Source organism: Hemiscyllium ocellatum, chromosome 35 (assembly GCF_020745735.1).
Source record: "Hemiscyllium ocellatum isolate sHemOce1 chromosome 35, sHemOce1.pat.X.cur, whole genome shotgun sequence".
Lineage (NCBI taxonomy): Eukaryota > Metazoa > Chordata > Chondrichthyes > Orectolobiformes > Hemiscylliidae > Hemiscyllium > Hemiscyllium ocellatum.
In genome coordinates this window covers 11,549,754-11,565,649 of record NC_083435.1, presented here as the reverse complement: position 1 = coordinate 11,565,649, position 15,896 = coordinate 11,549,754, and positions in this window count along the sequence as shown.

The window sequence follows — 15,896 nt, the reverse complement described above, 5'->3', positions numbered from 1 at the left end:
CTGGTGGAAGACCCAGGTCCGTACCCTATATTGTGTCAATGCAATCGCTCAACCACAATCACAAAGTATTGTAAATGCCCTGCAGATACAGAGATGGCCGATACAGAGACGGTCTTTTCAGCGATTGGATTTTTGAGCTTCTTGCATTTATTTAGTGCCTTTCACAACAATAGGAAGCCACTTTAAAGACTATAACACATTTTCTCAATGTCCTCTGTGATGGAAGGAATACATCAGATACCTGGAGCCCAGTGAGCAGTGCAGCTGCCTTGTCCCCTCTCAGTCCCACACAGCAGGCTCCGTCTGGATCATTGTCCAGGCCTTGATGTCCCTGACCTGACTCAGAGGGAAGAGCGCTCCCACTGAACCACAACTGACACCTCCCACTGGAGTCCAGGCAGTTTCCCAACTGTTTCTGGAATATTTCTTTCCAGAGGGAGTCTGGAGAAATGAGGCAGTGCATTTCCTATCAATGCCGTGAGGTCCCAGACACCTCCATAAAACTGGTCTCTGTGTTCAATGGATCCTTCCCACTGACACTGGCTCAGAAAGAAAGTAAATCAGCTGATAGCATGGATACAACGGACACTTCCTTCCAATGCTCATAATCATTTCTTTCCAGAGATTAAGGAACTCAGCCAAATGGAGTGGTTAACCTGGAAAGTATAATGGATATGAACCTGTGATACTGATGAGCACATGAGATTAAAGGGGAAAGAGAGGATTGCAGATGTAGAGTCAATGTGTGGGGTGCTGGAAAAGCACAGCCGGTCAGGCTGCATCTGAGGAGCAGGAGTGAGAGTTGAGGGGATAGTGGCTGGATTGGGAAGCAGTGCTCAAGAGGATAGTGAGGAAGAGGGAAGAGTGAGCTGAGAGGGTGTGAGGAGTGAGGAAGAGGGGGCTGTGAGATTTGGGGGGACAGGAGAGCAGGAGCGAGTGAGGGGGCATTGATAGGGAGGGAGATTGGAGAGTTAAGGGGGAGGTGAAGTTAGAAGGAGAGCGAGGATTGGAGATTGAGATGGAGGGGAGAGTGAGGTGGAGGGGAGCGGAAATTGTGAAGTTTGGAGGGTGGGGGTGGACTGAATGGTAAACGATCAAGAGGAATGGATGGGTGTGGGGAATGTGGAGGTGAGTGGGTTGGAGAGTGGAGAATGCAGTGAGACCATGGTCTGTCAAGTTAAGGGACAGTTAATGACAGGTACAATCCAAGAGGAGAATGAGGTCAAGGGAGAGTGACCGGGATTGGAGGCTGAGTAAATGGAAAATGAGCAGGAGGGCAGAGATGGAGTGGGAGAGGTGGGGATGGATATGGAGAGTAGGACAGAGTAGGGTCAGAGATGGGAGTGGGGAGTCAGCAGAGGGAGACAATGAGAGCAGGAGAAAGTTGTGTGTCTGATCAGGAGGGAGTGTTGGTTCGAGGTAGTGAGTGGAGAGTGAGATCCATGGAAGAGAGATGGGGAGGGAGTGTGAGGAGAGTGGGGTCTGTCTGGAGACAGAAGGGGAATACAGTGAGGAATAGGGACAAGGAAACTGAGGAGAGAGTGAGGGGGTGGGCTGTGTGTGAGGTCATGAGATTTGAGGTGGCGAGAGGCAGAGGGTCAGGGAAAAGGAGAAGGAAATTGACAGGGAGGGTGAGGGAGAGGCCGAAAGGAATGAAAGTGAGGAAGATGACTCAAACTCAGACGAGAAGAATCAGGCATAGGGGAGGCGAGAGTGAAAGAGAGATGCGTGGGAGAAGGCCGAGAATATGGGATGAGTGGGGGGTGTGATGCTGTTGCTCCTTCAACAATGTTCGGTAGTTCTTGTTTTTTTTTCAGAGGGGTTGTAACCACATATGTACCGACGTGTCAGGTTTGTGTGGGATTTAGGGCCAATTTGATTATAGATACCGATATTGCCATAGGCTTTAAAAAGCTTTCAAGTTAAAAAAAATACTTGTACAATGAAAGGGGAATTCTCCCAGCTCAGCTTAATTCTGGTTTTGGTTTTGTTTGGTTTTAGTAAGCGGTCAGTTTTCTGAGGCTGCTGCTCAAAGAAACTGCTCCATGATGATCCTCTCTCTCTCTGACATCTGTCCTGTGAGAACCTGGGTTCGATTGTTCCTTTTTCATCCCCAAAGGGATGTTGATGGGAATGTTGCAAATATTTGGAACAGTATCATTAAGTTGCGCTCGAGTTGATTGGGTTTATAAATAGTTATATTGTTCTAAATTTTGTTTTCTTTTCTTCATGTGTAAATAATTACTGCTTTGTTTAAAACTGAGTGGTTGGGCCAGCTGCATCCCTCCCGGAATAGCCACTGTACACCTGCTGAACACAACTAGAAATATTAGAGTCTGGGCTACCTTCTTGAAATATTTTGAAGGGATCTGGTCTGGTCTGGTCCAGAACAGGGGAGTGAAGAGTCAGGGGCATGTGAGTGTCAGAGAGTGGGAGTGAGGTGGGGGAGTTATTCGAGAGTCGACTGGAAGAGAAAACGAGGGAAAGTGTGAGTGAGAGGGGAGAGTGAGGATGAGTGGATATGATGGTAAAAGAGCCAGGAGAGTGGTGTGTTTGATGTTGACACAGAATGACTATGAAGGGTGAGGAGAGGGAGGGGTGGGGGCGACTGTGATTGATGTGGGCGCATGCAGGGAGTGGGGTGTAACATGGTGTGTGGAGTGGGTGAAGGGAGTGTGAGGAAGAGGGGTAAATGAAGGAGAAGTGTCACAGAGGTGGGGCATTATTAAAAGGGGTTGCTTTACTGGAGGGATGAGTGAATTTGAGGAGGGAGAGGAGATGTGTGGGGGAGCCAAGAGTGAGGAGATAGGACAACTTCGGGATGGTGGATGGGTTGTTGTGGAGTGAGAGAATGGGGAATAGTGTGAGGCCTGAGTGATGTGAGGGGGATGGGAGTTCTCACAAGGAAGAAAATTGACTTGAAGGTAGGAGATAGAGAGTGATGGGAGATGGTTCTTTTCAGAGTGGAGGCCTGTGACCAGCAGTATGGGGGATCAATGTGTAAAGGGATTGCACGTCCATGGTAAGGAGGAGGCAGCTGGAGCCACACACTGGAAATTTTGGAACTGGCATAAAGTGTCAGAGGAATGGTGGCTGTGAGCAGGGACTGGAGCAGGGGAGACAAGCCTGAGTCATGGTAGGAAGTGATGAGTTCTGTGAGGCAGGAGCAGGGAGAAAGAATGGGTCTGCCTGGGTAATCCTGTTTTTGTATTTTGAGAAAGAGGTAGAAGTGAGCTGTGTGGTGTTGGGGTCTATCATCTTGGAGGCAGTGGTATTGGGGACAGACCCCCAGATTAAATGAAGTTGGTTGCCATGGTTCGCACATTGGCCTGATGTTCCATCATGGGGTCACAGGTTAGAGGCCAATAGGAGGAGGTACCTCAGAGCTGGTGCTCAGCCTCTGCAAATGTGGACGTCAGTCTGTCAGGCATCAACAGCCCCACTCTGATCAGCAGGCTTCATAACAAAGTCAGGGTTGGATCTGAGAGCACAGAGCACACTGCTGCCTCCTTCTCTCATCTGGAATTGGAAAAGTTTCTTGATTTTGTTTCCAACTTCCACACCACTCTCACTTTCACCTCATCACTCTCTGACTCCTCCCTTCCCTTCCTAGACATCTGTTTTTATTTCTGGGAATAGACTGGTCACTAACATCCACAATAAACCCACGGACCCCCACAGTTACCTGGCCTGTACATCCTTGCATTCTGCTTCCTGTAAAGATGCCATTCCATTCTCCTAGTTACTCTGTCTCCGTCACATTTGTTCCAATGATGTCAACTTTGACCAAGGAGCCTCCGAAATGTCCACCTTCTTCCTCAGCCAAGGATTCCCCAGCACTCTTGTTGACAGGTCTGTCAGCCAGGTTCTACCTGTCATACTTCAGCCCTCAACCCTCCCACAACAGAGATAAGGTTTCCCCTTGTCCTTACCTAGAATCCCACCAGCATACACATCCAGAAGCTCATCAGCTGCCATTTCCAGTGAGACAGCACACACCACTCCTCCCTTGTGGACCATTCCATTTGGGACATCCCAGTGACTTCCAACACCCCCTCACAGCCTCATGGCTGCTTATCCTGCAATTGACGGTGTAACATCTGTCTGCTTACCTCATCCCTTCTCCGTATCCAAAGGCCCAAACACTCCTTCCACGTACCTGCACCTCTCACAATCTTGTCTACTGCGCTTGCTGCTCGCAATGTAGCCTCCTCTACATTGGGGATATGAAGGGTAAACTGTCTGACTGCTTTACATCACACTTGCTTTCCATTTGCCAGAAAAGACTCTGAACTTCCAGTTGTCTTTCAACACACCATCCTGTTCCCCAGCTAACATCTCTGACTCGGTCTTGCTGCATTACTCTTGCTGCATTACCACTGCATTACGCAACCTGGAAGAGCAGCATCTCATTTTCCATGTGCGGACCATGCAGCCTTCCAGACTCAATATCAAATTCAATAACTTTGGGTCTGAGACCTCCCATGTCTTTACTCCAACCAGGCCTAGTTATCACAGAGTCTGCTATTACACGCCACCCATTGTTCGCCACTAACAGTCTCCATCATCAGCTATTCCCCCCACCCTAGCCAAACTGTTATCCACTCCTTTGTCTGTCTAACTGCTCTTCTCTCTCTTAGGGGTCTATGCCACTGTTGTTTACCCCTTACCACTTCCCCCTTCCCCCACCCCGCCCCACCTCACACCCCCACCCCGCTCCGCCCAACCCTATTTTGTGCATATAAACCAATACTTTCCGAGCTACCATCAGTTCTGAGGAAGGGTCACTCGATCCGAAACGTTAACTCTAATTTCTCTCCACAGGTGCTGCTAAACCTGCTGAGCCTGATAAATATCTATAGGTTCAACATAGTCAAATATTAACCAAGGCAGAGATATTTATAAACTTTCAAAGGGGAGGGTTAAAAGCCAACTTTCAGGTAGTGAGGCTGATCGAATCACTGAAGCCCTCCAGTGCGGAAGCAGGCCATTCAGCCCATCAAGTCCACACTGACTCTCTGAGCAGCATCCCACGAGGACTCAACCCCTTACAATACCCCGGTAAGTCCACATTTGCCATGGCTAATCCGCCTAGGATGCACTCCCCTGGACACAATCTGCACATCTTTGGACTGTGGGAGGAAACCCATACAGGTATGGAAGAAAGTGAAATCTCCACATAATCTTGTGAGGCTGTAATTGAACCTAGTTCTCTGGTGTTGTGAGGCAGCAGTGCTAACCACTGAGCCACTGTTCCCAGATTTTGAGCAATCACATTGATCAAGCAGTGAACCCAATGGCTGCTCCATGAATTTGATCAGAGGGCCAATTCAACCTGTGAGTTCTGATTTACTGCAAAGTTCTTGGTCAGTTTTCCAAGGGTTCGGAGTGTCAGAAGGTGCTGGGTGGTCCTGCAGGAGACAGTGGGTATCTGGAAAATTGCTATCACTTCCAAGTGAGGGAAGGATGTGAATTGGGATATTGGGAATATGCAGCCAAGTGGAAAAAAAAAGCAGCAACTAGTAACCATGTGAATAATTAAGTGAACTCCTGGTAAATGGGAAATGTTACAGAGTAGAGTATGACAAATCAAATTGTATTCAAATATCGCCTGTGTGCCCATAATACAGACCAAAGTGTTTCTGAACCATTGAAATTTTTTTGTGGAATATTCACTGTTGGAATGTAGGAAATGAGAGAATCAATCCGTGACCAATGAGGTCACAGGAACAGCACTGTGATGATGCAAAAGCCTTCAGTTTTGATTATATGAGTTATGGTGTAAAAGTTCACTGACATCAAGGGAATATGTGCATTGTATTGTTTCTAATAGTGATGCAGGAGATTAAAAACAGTCATCAAGAGGAGTAATATCTGAATTAATTCCATTACCATGTGCTAGTAACAATAGAAATAGGAGGATAGGGTAGATTAATGTGTGGCTAAGGAGATGATATAAGGAGTAAGAATTCACATTTTTAGACCATTGGGATCTTCACTGGAGTAGAAGTCACCTGCATAAGAAGGATGGGTTGTACCTGAATTGGAAGGAGATCAATATCCTGGCAGGGAGATTTGCCAGTGCCACTCAAGAGGCTTTAAACTCATAAGATGGGAGCAGGTGTGTTGATGAATTCAAAGAGATGATAAGAACAGATATAAGACTGAGGCAGATGTAGTAGACAAAGGGAGGAAGTGAAATACTCAAGGTAGGCAGGACTACAGCAGAGAATGAGCCAAGACTGAGCAGTTAAACTTCATTTATTTTAATGCAAGAGGCCTGACAGGTTGGGAACATAGGATTCAGATATCACAGCTATTAGTGATGAACCATGGCTCAGAGCAGTGGCATTTTTAATTAAGAACAACATTATGCCTGTACTTCAGGAGTATATTCCTGGAGTCCATCCAGGGAGGTTTTATGGATGCAAGTAAGAAATAAGCAAAGGATTGTGAGAAACAGAGCTCACAATATAATAAATTTAAGTCCGAGTCAAATTCTGAAGCAGCAAATTTTATTGAAACGTTCTTGCAAGAAGGGGTGACTGGCAAGTAACCATTGGGCGGCACGGTAGCACAGTAGTTAGCACTGCTGCCTCACAGTGCCAGAGACCTGGGTTGAATTCCCACCTCAGGCGACTGACTGTGTGGAGTTTGCACATTCTCCCTGTGTCTGCGTGAGTTTCCTCCGGGTGCTCTGACTTCCTCCCACAGTCCAAAAATGTGCAGGTTAGGTGAACTGGCCATGCTAAATTACCTGTAGTGTTAGGTGAAGGGGTAAATGTGGGGGAATGGGTCTGGGTGGGTTGCGCTTTGGCAGGTCGGTGTGGATTTGTTGGGTCAAAGGGTCTGTTTCCACACTGTAAGCAATCTAATCTAATGTAAGTAATCTAATCACACCGATCCAGAGATTAGTCCACAATTTATACAGTTTAATTCTCGGTACTTCCCAGATTACCTTACTGGCCTTCAAACCTATCAATAATCCTTATTGTGTTCTGCCCCTGCCCAGCTGCGCTCCGCCCTTGTTTACTTCTCCCCCGACTCCAAGCCAGGCGACACTCCCCCTATCAATGACCTGGCTCGCTTCAGTGCTGACATGAGGGACATTTGCTGAGCTTGGAATATCTTGATGTTCTTTTTCAACTTATCTATTTGTCTGTAACATCTTCCATTGTTTGCAGGCATGTTCCATTCTTGGATGCACATTTTAGCTAACTCAGCTCTTTGCTGAAACAACTATACACTGGTGTAGTTTAGTTCATTCACCTTGCATAAGCAATTATGATTGCAGAAGTAACAGTGGTTTACCTATATCCCTCAGGATAAATACCTCATTGGGGTTGTAGTACAAACCCTCAAATAGACAGTGGGAAATTGGGAAGCAACATATGGAGAAATGTCTGATAGATGTAAGATTAATATTGTTGTAATGGTAGGAGATTTTAACTTTCCAAACAAAGAATGGAAATGTCAATATATTAAGGGTTTGGATGGAGAGGAATCAAAGTGTGTACCAGAAAATTTTCTTTTTCAATATGTGGATGCACTTATTTTCCTTGGAGGTTTGGAGACTGATAGGTGACCTTATAGAGTTTTATGAAATCATGAAGAGAATGGATAGGGTAAATAGACGAGGTATGGGTGTGGGAGTCCAGAACTAGAGGGCCTTTCAGGTGAGAGGGGAATGATTTGGAAGGGAACTAAGGGGCAACCTTTTGTGGTGCGTGTATGGAATTAGTTGCCAGACGAAGCAGTGGAGATTGATACAATGACAACATTTAAAAGACATCTACATGGTTAAATGAATACAAAAGGTTTAGAGGGATATGGTCCAAGTGCTGACAAATAGGATGAGGTTAGGTTCGGATATCTGGTCGGCAAGGATGAATTGGACCAAAGGCTCTGTTTTCCATGCTGTACATCTCTATGAATCTATAACTCTCTTTAAAGAAAGAACAAAACATGACTTTCTGTAGGGAAATATGGCAGGGCTAATGACTGAGTTCTCAGCAGTGGGGTACTTTAGGGCAAGTGATAATAATTCCATTTGGTTAAAAATAGTTATGGAAAATCATAGACCAAAACTAAAACTGAACCTTCTCAGTTGTCATAAGGATCTGAAATTTGATGGTCTGTGGCAGGAACTTTAAAACCTGACTGAGGCAAACTGCTCACAGGTGTAGGAATGGTTGAAAAGTGGAAAACCTTCAAAAATGAGATCACAAGAGTTCACCATTCCAATTAGTGAGAAGGGCAGCACGAGAGAATCTGAGGTAAAAGTGAGGACTGCAGATGTTGGAGATTAGAGTCCAGATTAGAGTGGTGCTGAAAATGCACAGCAGATCAGGCAACATCCGAGGAGCAGGAAAATCTACGTTTCAAGTAGGAGCCCTTCATTCCACTCTCATCTTATTCTAGAGAAACTGAAGCTCTGGCCAAGGAAAAAAAAGAGGCATTTGCCGGGTATTGACAGCTGGAATGTAATGAATCCCGAGAGGAGTATAAGAGCAGGAGGAGTGTACTTAGAGGGAAATCAGGAGGAAAAACAGGACTTGAGATAGTTTTGCTGAATAGCGTAAAGGAGAATTCAAGAGATTGTACCAATACATGAAGGGCAAAAGAATAACAAGGGAGAGAATCGGGCCCCTTACAGATCAAAGGGAGTGGCTATGTGTGGAACTACAGGGGATGGGTGAGATGCTAAATGAATATTTCACATTAGTGATTTACTGTGTAGAAGGACATGCAACTTTGGGAAATAAGTAATGATGTCATGAAGAGTCCATACTACAGTCATGGAGGTGTTACAGATCTTAAAATACACTGGGTGGAGATATGTGCCTGGAACCTGATCAGATATACAGGGTCACAGAGTCACAACATTATACAGCATGGAAACAGATCTTTGGTCCAACTTGTCCATGCCGCCCAAATATCTTAACCTAATCTAGTCCCATTTTCCAGTAGTTGGCCCATATCCCTCTGAACCCTTCCCTTTCACATACCCATCCAGATGCCTTTTAAATACTGTATTTGTACCAGCCTCCACCACTTCCTCTGGCAGCTCATTCTGTACACGCACCACCGTCTGCATAAAAAAATTGCCCCTTATGTCCCTTTTACATCTTTAAACTTTGTGGGAAGCTAAGGAAGAGATTGCTGGGCCCATTGCTGAATTATTTGGATCATCAATAGCCACAGGTGAAATGAGGCAAGACTGAAGGATTCTTAATGTTGTCCCATTATTGAAGAAACAAGTGACTGATCAGCCTAACGTCATTAGTGGATAAGTTGTTCCAGGGGATTCTGAGGGCTAGTTATCATGCATTCCGAAAGGCAATGAAAGTCCTCATGGATTTGTGCAGAGGAAACCTTGATCACTGACACGATTGAGAGTTTTTAAGAGATCACAAAGATGATTGTCCTCATGCTCTATCTCTCCCCTCACTCTCCCCTTCTATCCCACAAGGTCCCTTCCTGTCAGTTCCCATTACTGTCACTCTCACTCTCAGCATTACGCTCCCTTCCACCTCACTCTCCCTTCTGTCTTACAATCCAATCCTATCTCTCCTCTCCACCTGGCTCTGCTATTCCATTGATGTTCCCTCTATATCATTTATCTGCTCTAAATCAGTGGTACTCGAAATCTGAATTGTTAATCACCTCATATTCTCCCCTCGCAATCTACACCACCCCGCCCCCCTCGTATTTATTCTCACTTTCCCTGTTCTATTCATCTGCTCTGGCTATCAATAATACAAGGCAGTTCACATCAACACAGTTAACCATAAAATAAATAACTGTGGATGCTGGAAATCTGAAACAAAAACAGAATGTACAAGAAAACTCAATAGCTCTGATAGCAAATATGGAGAGAAAGCAGAGTTAATGTTTCTGATCCAGTGACCTCCCTGATCTAGATAGTCGCTAGAAAAATGTAGTATACATGCTGAATGCAGTGTGTCGAAGTGGGAATGTGGGGATGGACTTAGTCAAGAATTTTAAAAAGCCATGGAGACAGAGCCCAGAAGGAGTAAATGACAGTTAGACAGACAAAGGGATGGATAATGGTGAGCCGGAGACAGAAAGCTGATAGTGGGGACTATAAGGAAGTGAAATAGGGCTGGCTGGAGTGCAAATAGCTCATGTCATGATAGAGCCTGGTGTGTCCATGTGGGTAAAGGACATGGAAGAAGGTGTTCAGGCCCAAACATTATTGAACTCAAGACTGACTCTTGAAGGCTGCAGGGTCCCCAAGTAGGAAATGAGATCCTGTTCATCCAGCTCAAGGCTCAGCACAAACTGGAAGAACAGCATCTCATTTTCCATCCCATTGTGGCCGCATGGGAAGATCTTCATAAAAAATGGGAATTACATTGTTGGGAGTGCTCTGTAGACCCACGCCAGTCCGAGACAGATTAAACACTGATATGTAGCAAACCTCAGAGATGTGCAAAAACAAAATGGTAATGATATCCGGGGAATTCAGCATCCCCAGGATATACTGGGACAGGCAGATTGTGAAGGGCTCAGACAGGACAGAATTCTTTAAATGTCTCCATGTGAACTATTTAAGGGAATGTGTAGAAAATCCAACAGGAGACAGGGCCGGGCTGGAACAGCTGAGATTCACCAAGATGTTGCCTGGGCTGGAGTGTTTCACCTCTGAAGACAGACTGGATTGGCTGGGGATGTTTTCATTGAAGCAGAGAAAGCTGAGCGGAGAACCTGATGAAGGTGTTAGGATTACAGATTGGGTAAACAGGAGGGTACTTTTCCCTTTAATGGAATAGGCTATAACAAGTGTATAGATTTAAGAGAAGGAGCAGTGGTTTTCAAGGGGAATTAAGGATATTTTTACCCCAGATGATGTGGATATCAGAAATTTGCTGCTTGAAAGGAGACAGAAATCTTTGCAACATTTAGGAAGTTATTCAGATGGAGTGACCGTCACACAGGATGAAAACAGACTCTTCCATCCAATGAGTCCACACTGACCGGATATCCCAAACATACGTACTCCAATTTGCCAATATTTGGTTCATATCCCTCTACACCCCTCCTATTCGTGTCCCCATCCAGATGCATTTTAAATGTTATGATAACACCAACTGCATCACTTCCTCTGAGAGATTATTCCACACTCGCACCAACCTCTGCATGAAATGGTTAATGCTCAGGTTCATTTTAAATCTTTACTTTCTCACCTTAAACCTATGCCCTCCAGTTCTGAAGTCACCTACATGGGTGAAGGTACATTGGCTATTCACCCTATCCATGCACCTCGTGGCTTTATAAACCTCTCAGGTCACCCCTCAGCTTCTGAAACCGCAGGGAAAAAAAGCCCGAGTCTACTCAGACATTCACTCTCACCCTCCAGTCTCAGCATACCCCTGAAAATACCCTCCACACACTCTCAAGCCTCACCACAAACTTACCTCATAGAAGGGTGAACAGAACCACACTCCAATGTGCCGCACAGCCACAACATCACACTCCAACTGGGGCAAGCGTGTCATACTCACCCTTCACCATCCTGTCCATCTGCATCTTCACCCTAAGGAACAATACACCTGCTACCCCCGGCCTCTCGTTCAACAACACTTCCCCAGTGCCCCATCAACTGCATTAGTGCTGCCCTGGTTTGCCGGACCAAAATATTTATCTAACGCCATTTGCCACTCCTCGGCCCTTTGTCCCACCTATCAAGGTCCCGTTGCAGTCTGAGATAATCTTCTTCACTGTCCACTGGACGTTATTTTTGCGTCATCTGCCAACTTAACTAACCATGCCTCTGAGGTTGACACCCAAATGATTTATATACATTACCAAAGGCAGTGGGACTCAGCAGCAAGGGCATAGGTTGAGGGTGAGAGGAGAAAGATATAAAAGAGGCCTAAGGGTTACTTTAGCATGCAGAGAGTGATGTGTGTATGGAAAGAGCTGCCAGAGGAAGTGGTTGAGGCTGGTAAAAGTAGAGAATTTAAAAGACTTATGGAAAGGTATGTGTATGGGAAGCCAGGTGCTGGCAAATGGGATTAGATTAGGTTCAGAAAACTGGTCGGAATGGACGTGATAGACCGAAGGGTCTGTTTCAATGCTGTGCATCTCTATCACTCCATAACTATCAAACTGAAGGTGTAAACTGAGGCCTTGGAGACCCTGCACAACTGGATCTATTATCTGGAAAATGAATGCAAATGTTTACCTGGGTGAATAGTGTGTATCATTTCTCTCCAAACTCTGTACAGTAATGGTCTGATGAACTGCGCTTGAGACAAAGAATCATCAGCAGCTGTGAGTGTTTTTACCTCATTACTAATCCTGTAAACATTAAACAGGTGACATTAGAAATGCTGCTTTGTCAGAGTATTTATGACTTTATTTAAATATTCAATCTTTCAGCGACGTTCACATTTGAGTGGATGTGCTAAAAAGTGAAATGCTCATCTTATATTTGGAACGGATCCAAACAGAATTCAATGCTCTGGAAACCCCAGGTCCAAAGAAAGGCCCATGTCCTGATGACACATCAGTTACTGAGTCATCACACACCATGGAGATGGTATACATTCCCTCCATCTCCTTGTCATATTATAAACAGAGCATGTGGAACAGAGACAATAAACTGAAACATCATGTCCAACTGTGTAATACATGGGTCCCACAACCCTCCGAGAATCCTGCTCCTCTACTTCCAGCCTCCTGACCATCTCTGATTTTAGCCTCCACACCCCATTGGAGGTTGGACCTTCAGCTGCCCAGACTCTCAGCTCTGGAATTCTCTCCCTGAATCTCTCCATCTCTCCATTCCTCTTTCCTCCTTTAAGATGTGCTAAATCCTGCATCAATCATCAGGATTAATATTTCGGTGACATTTTTATTTTATTCACTACCTAAGGCTCCTGTGAAACAGTTCGAGACATTAGAGGTGCAACCCAGAGAAGTATTGTAGTCAAAAGATGAAACAACGAGCTTGTACTCTTAAAAATACATAGAGTCATAGAGTCTTGGATTCATAGAGATGTACAGCACGGAAATAGACCCTTCTGTCCAACCTGTCCATGCCGACCAGATATCCCAACCCAATCTAGTCCCACCTGCCAGCACCTGGCCAATATCCCTCCAAACTCTTCCTATTCATATACCCATCCAAATGCCTCTTAAATGTTGCAATTGTACCAGCTTCCACCACAGCTCATTCCACGCATTCTGCATGAAAAAGTTGTCCCTTAGCTCTCTTTTATATCTTTCCCTTCTCACCCTAAACCTATGCCCTCTAGTTCTGAACTCCCCGTCCCCAGGAAAAAGACTTTGTCTATTTATCCCATCCATGCCCCTCAAAATTTTGTAAACCTCTATAAGGTCACCCCTCCGACGCTCCAGGGAAAACAGCCCCAGCCTGTTCAGCCTCTATCTGTTATCGCTTTATAGATTTTTGTCTTTACATCGCATGGATTCAACCTGTACCCTTACATTTCCAAGTTATATTTTGTTCAGTTATAGAAATACATTTGACACTTAATTTTCTTCCACATTTGCTGAAACATAAAAGTGCTGAAAGCTTGATGATGATGGAAATCATTTATTGTATGCTCTAACAAAGTGGCATTTGTTAAAATTAACCACTTAATATGTGCAGGATATACCATGAATATCAACAACCCTTGCTAGCTGAGGGCACCCTGTCGACTGGAACTTTCAATGGCCCTTTACAGTTCACAGTTTGCAGAGAAATGGTGGTGACATGAATCTGGGTAAAATACATGCTAATTTTCCTCATTATAAATCTGCTTATATTATAAGGAAAACGTATTGTGATTTGAAAACTTATGTTAACAGATAGACAATGTGCTGGATAGAATTAGATAATTATATCAACAGAAAGGGTTGCAGAACCTGAGAGTCTACACTGGATAATGGAGGCAGTGTGTCAATCCTGTTGAAGTGTTCAGGGTTTAAAACGGTACAGGGACTAATATCCACAAATTTAACATGGTCATAAATTCTACAGTAAAGGATAGATATTTGAACATTTCTGTCATGATGATTAGCAAGGTAACAGTAGTGATTGAGAGACTGACATACTGATTATCGCATTGACTGAGCATTGAACCCACTGGCCCCTCCATGAACTTGATCAGTGTCTCAATTTAATCCAATATTTGGGCTTCTGTGCAATATTCTTGTCAGTTTTCCATGGATTTGCAGTGTGGAAATGTGCTGATGAGTCATTGAGGAACTAGCAGGTGATAAATAATCTGCTTCATTTCCAGTGAGCGTAGGTGGAGATTGGGAGTGACAGGAGAATGGGGGTAGACAATAGACAATAGGTGCAGGAGTAGGCCATTCTGCCCTTCACGCGAGCACCACCATTAATTCTGATCATGGCTGATCATCCTCAATCAGTATCCTGTTCTTGCCTTATCCCCATAACCCTTGATTCCACTATCCTTAAGAACTCTATCCAACTGTTTCTTGAAAGTATCCAGAGTCTTGGCCTCCACAGCCTTCTGGGTCAGACCATTCCACACACCCACCACTCTCTGGGTGAAGAACTTTCTCCTCAACTCTGTTCTAAATGGCCTACCCGTTATTATTAAACTGTATGCTCTGGTTCGGGATTGACCCATCAGCAGAAACATGCTTCCTGCCTCTAGAGAATCCAATCCTTTAATAATCTTATACATCTCAATCAGATCCACTCCCGGGTTTTAAACTCAAGGGTATCCAAGCCCAGTCGCTCCAATCTTTCAACATAAGATATGAAGGGAGAGGGAAAGCAAAGTAACACATAGAGTTATAAAGTCCTACAGCACAGAGACAGGCCCTTCAATCCAAACTGGTCCATGCTGACCAAAATGTCCATCCACATTAACCCCATTTCCCTGCACTTGGCCTTCCAAACCTTTCCTATCATGTATTTGCCCAAATGCCTTTTAGATGTTGTTCATATACCTGTCTCAACTACTTCCACTGGCAGCTCAGTCTATATGCACACCACCTTCTGTGTTGAAAAAAAATAGTTGCCCCTAAGGTTCTCATTTGTTATTTCCAATCTTATATCAAACTGATGCCCTTTTGTATTAATTTCCCGAGCTCTGGGAAAGAGAGAACAGTCAGCCTATACATGTCGATCATGATCTTATGATTTGTATAAGATCCCTCCTAGGTCTTGTATACGCTAAAGAAAAAGTCATAGCTTGTCCAACCTCTCCTGATAACTTAGTCCTATGAGTCCTGGCAACAACCTTCTAAATTTTTTCTGCACATTTTCCAGTTTAATATCATCCGTCCTATAGCAACAGACCGTAACTGAACACAGCACTCCAAATTCAGCCTCACCAATGTCCTGTACAACTGGAACATGACTTCCCAACTTCTGTCCTCATTGCCCTGACTGATGAAGACCAGTGTACCAAAAGCCTTCTTCACTGCCCTGTTTACCTGTCAGTCCACATTCAGAGAACTGTGCACCTGAACTCCAAGGTAACTCTGTTCCACTACACTTATTAAGGCCCCACGATTCAACATGAAACTCCTACCTTGGTTAAACATTCCAAAATACAATACCTCACACTTATCTATATTAAACTCCATTTGTCATTCTTAGCCCCCTTCCTAAGCTGACAAATGCCCTGCTGCAATTTCTGCTGATCTTCCTCACTATCCACGCTGCCACTTATTTTAGTGCAAACTTACTAAACATGCCTTGTACATTCTCATCCAAATCATTGATAACAACTGCAGTGGGCTCAGCATCAACACTTGAGGCACACCACTAGTCACAGGCCTCCAGTGTGACATGCATCCTTTCACTACTACCCTCTGCTTCCTACCACAAAGCCAATTGTGTCTCCAATTTCCCAGCTATCCCTGAATTCCATGCAATC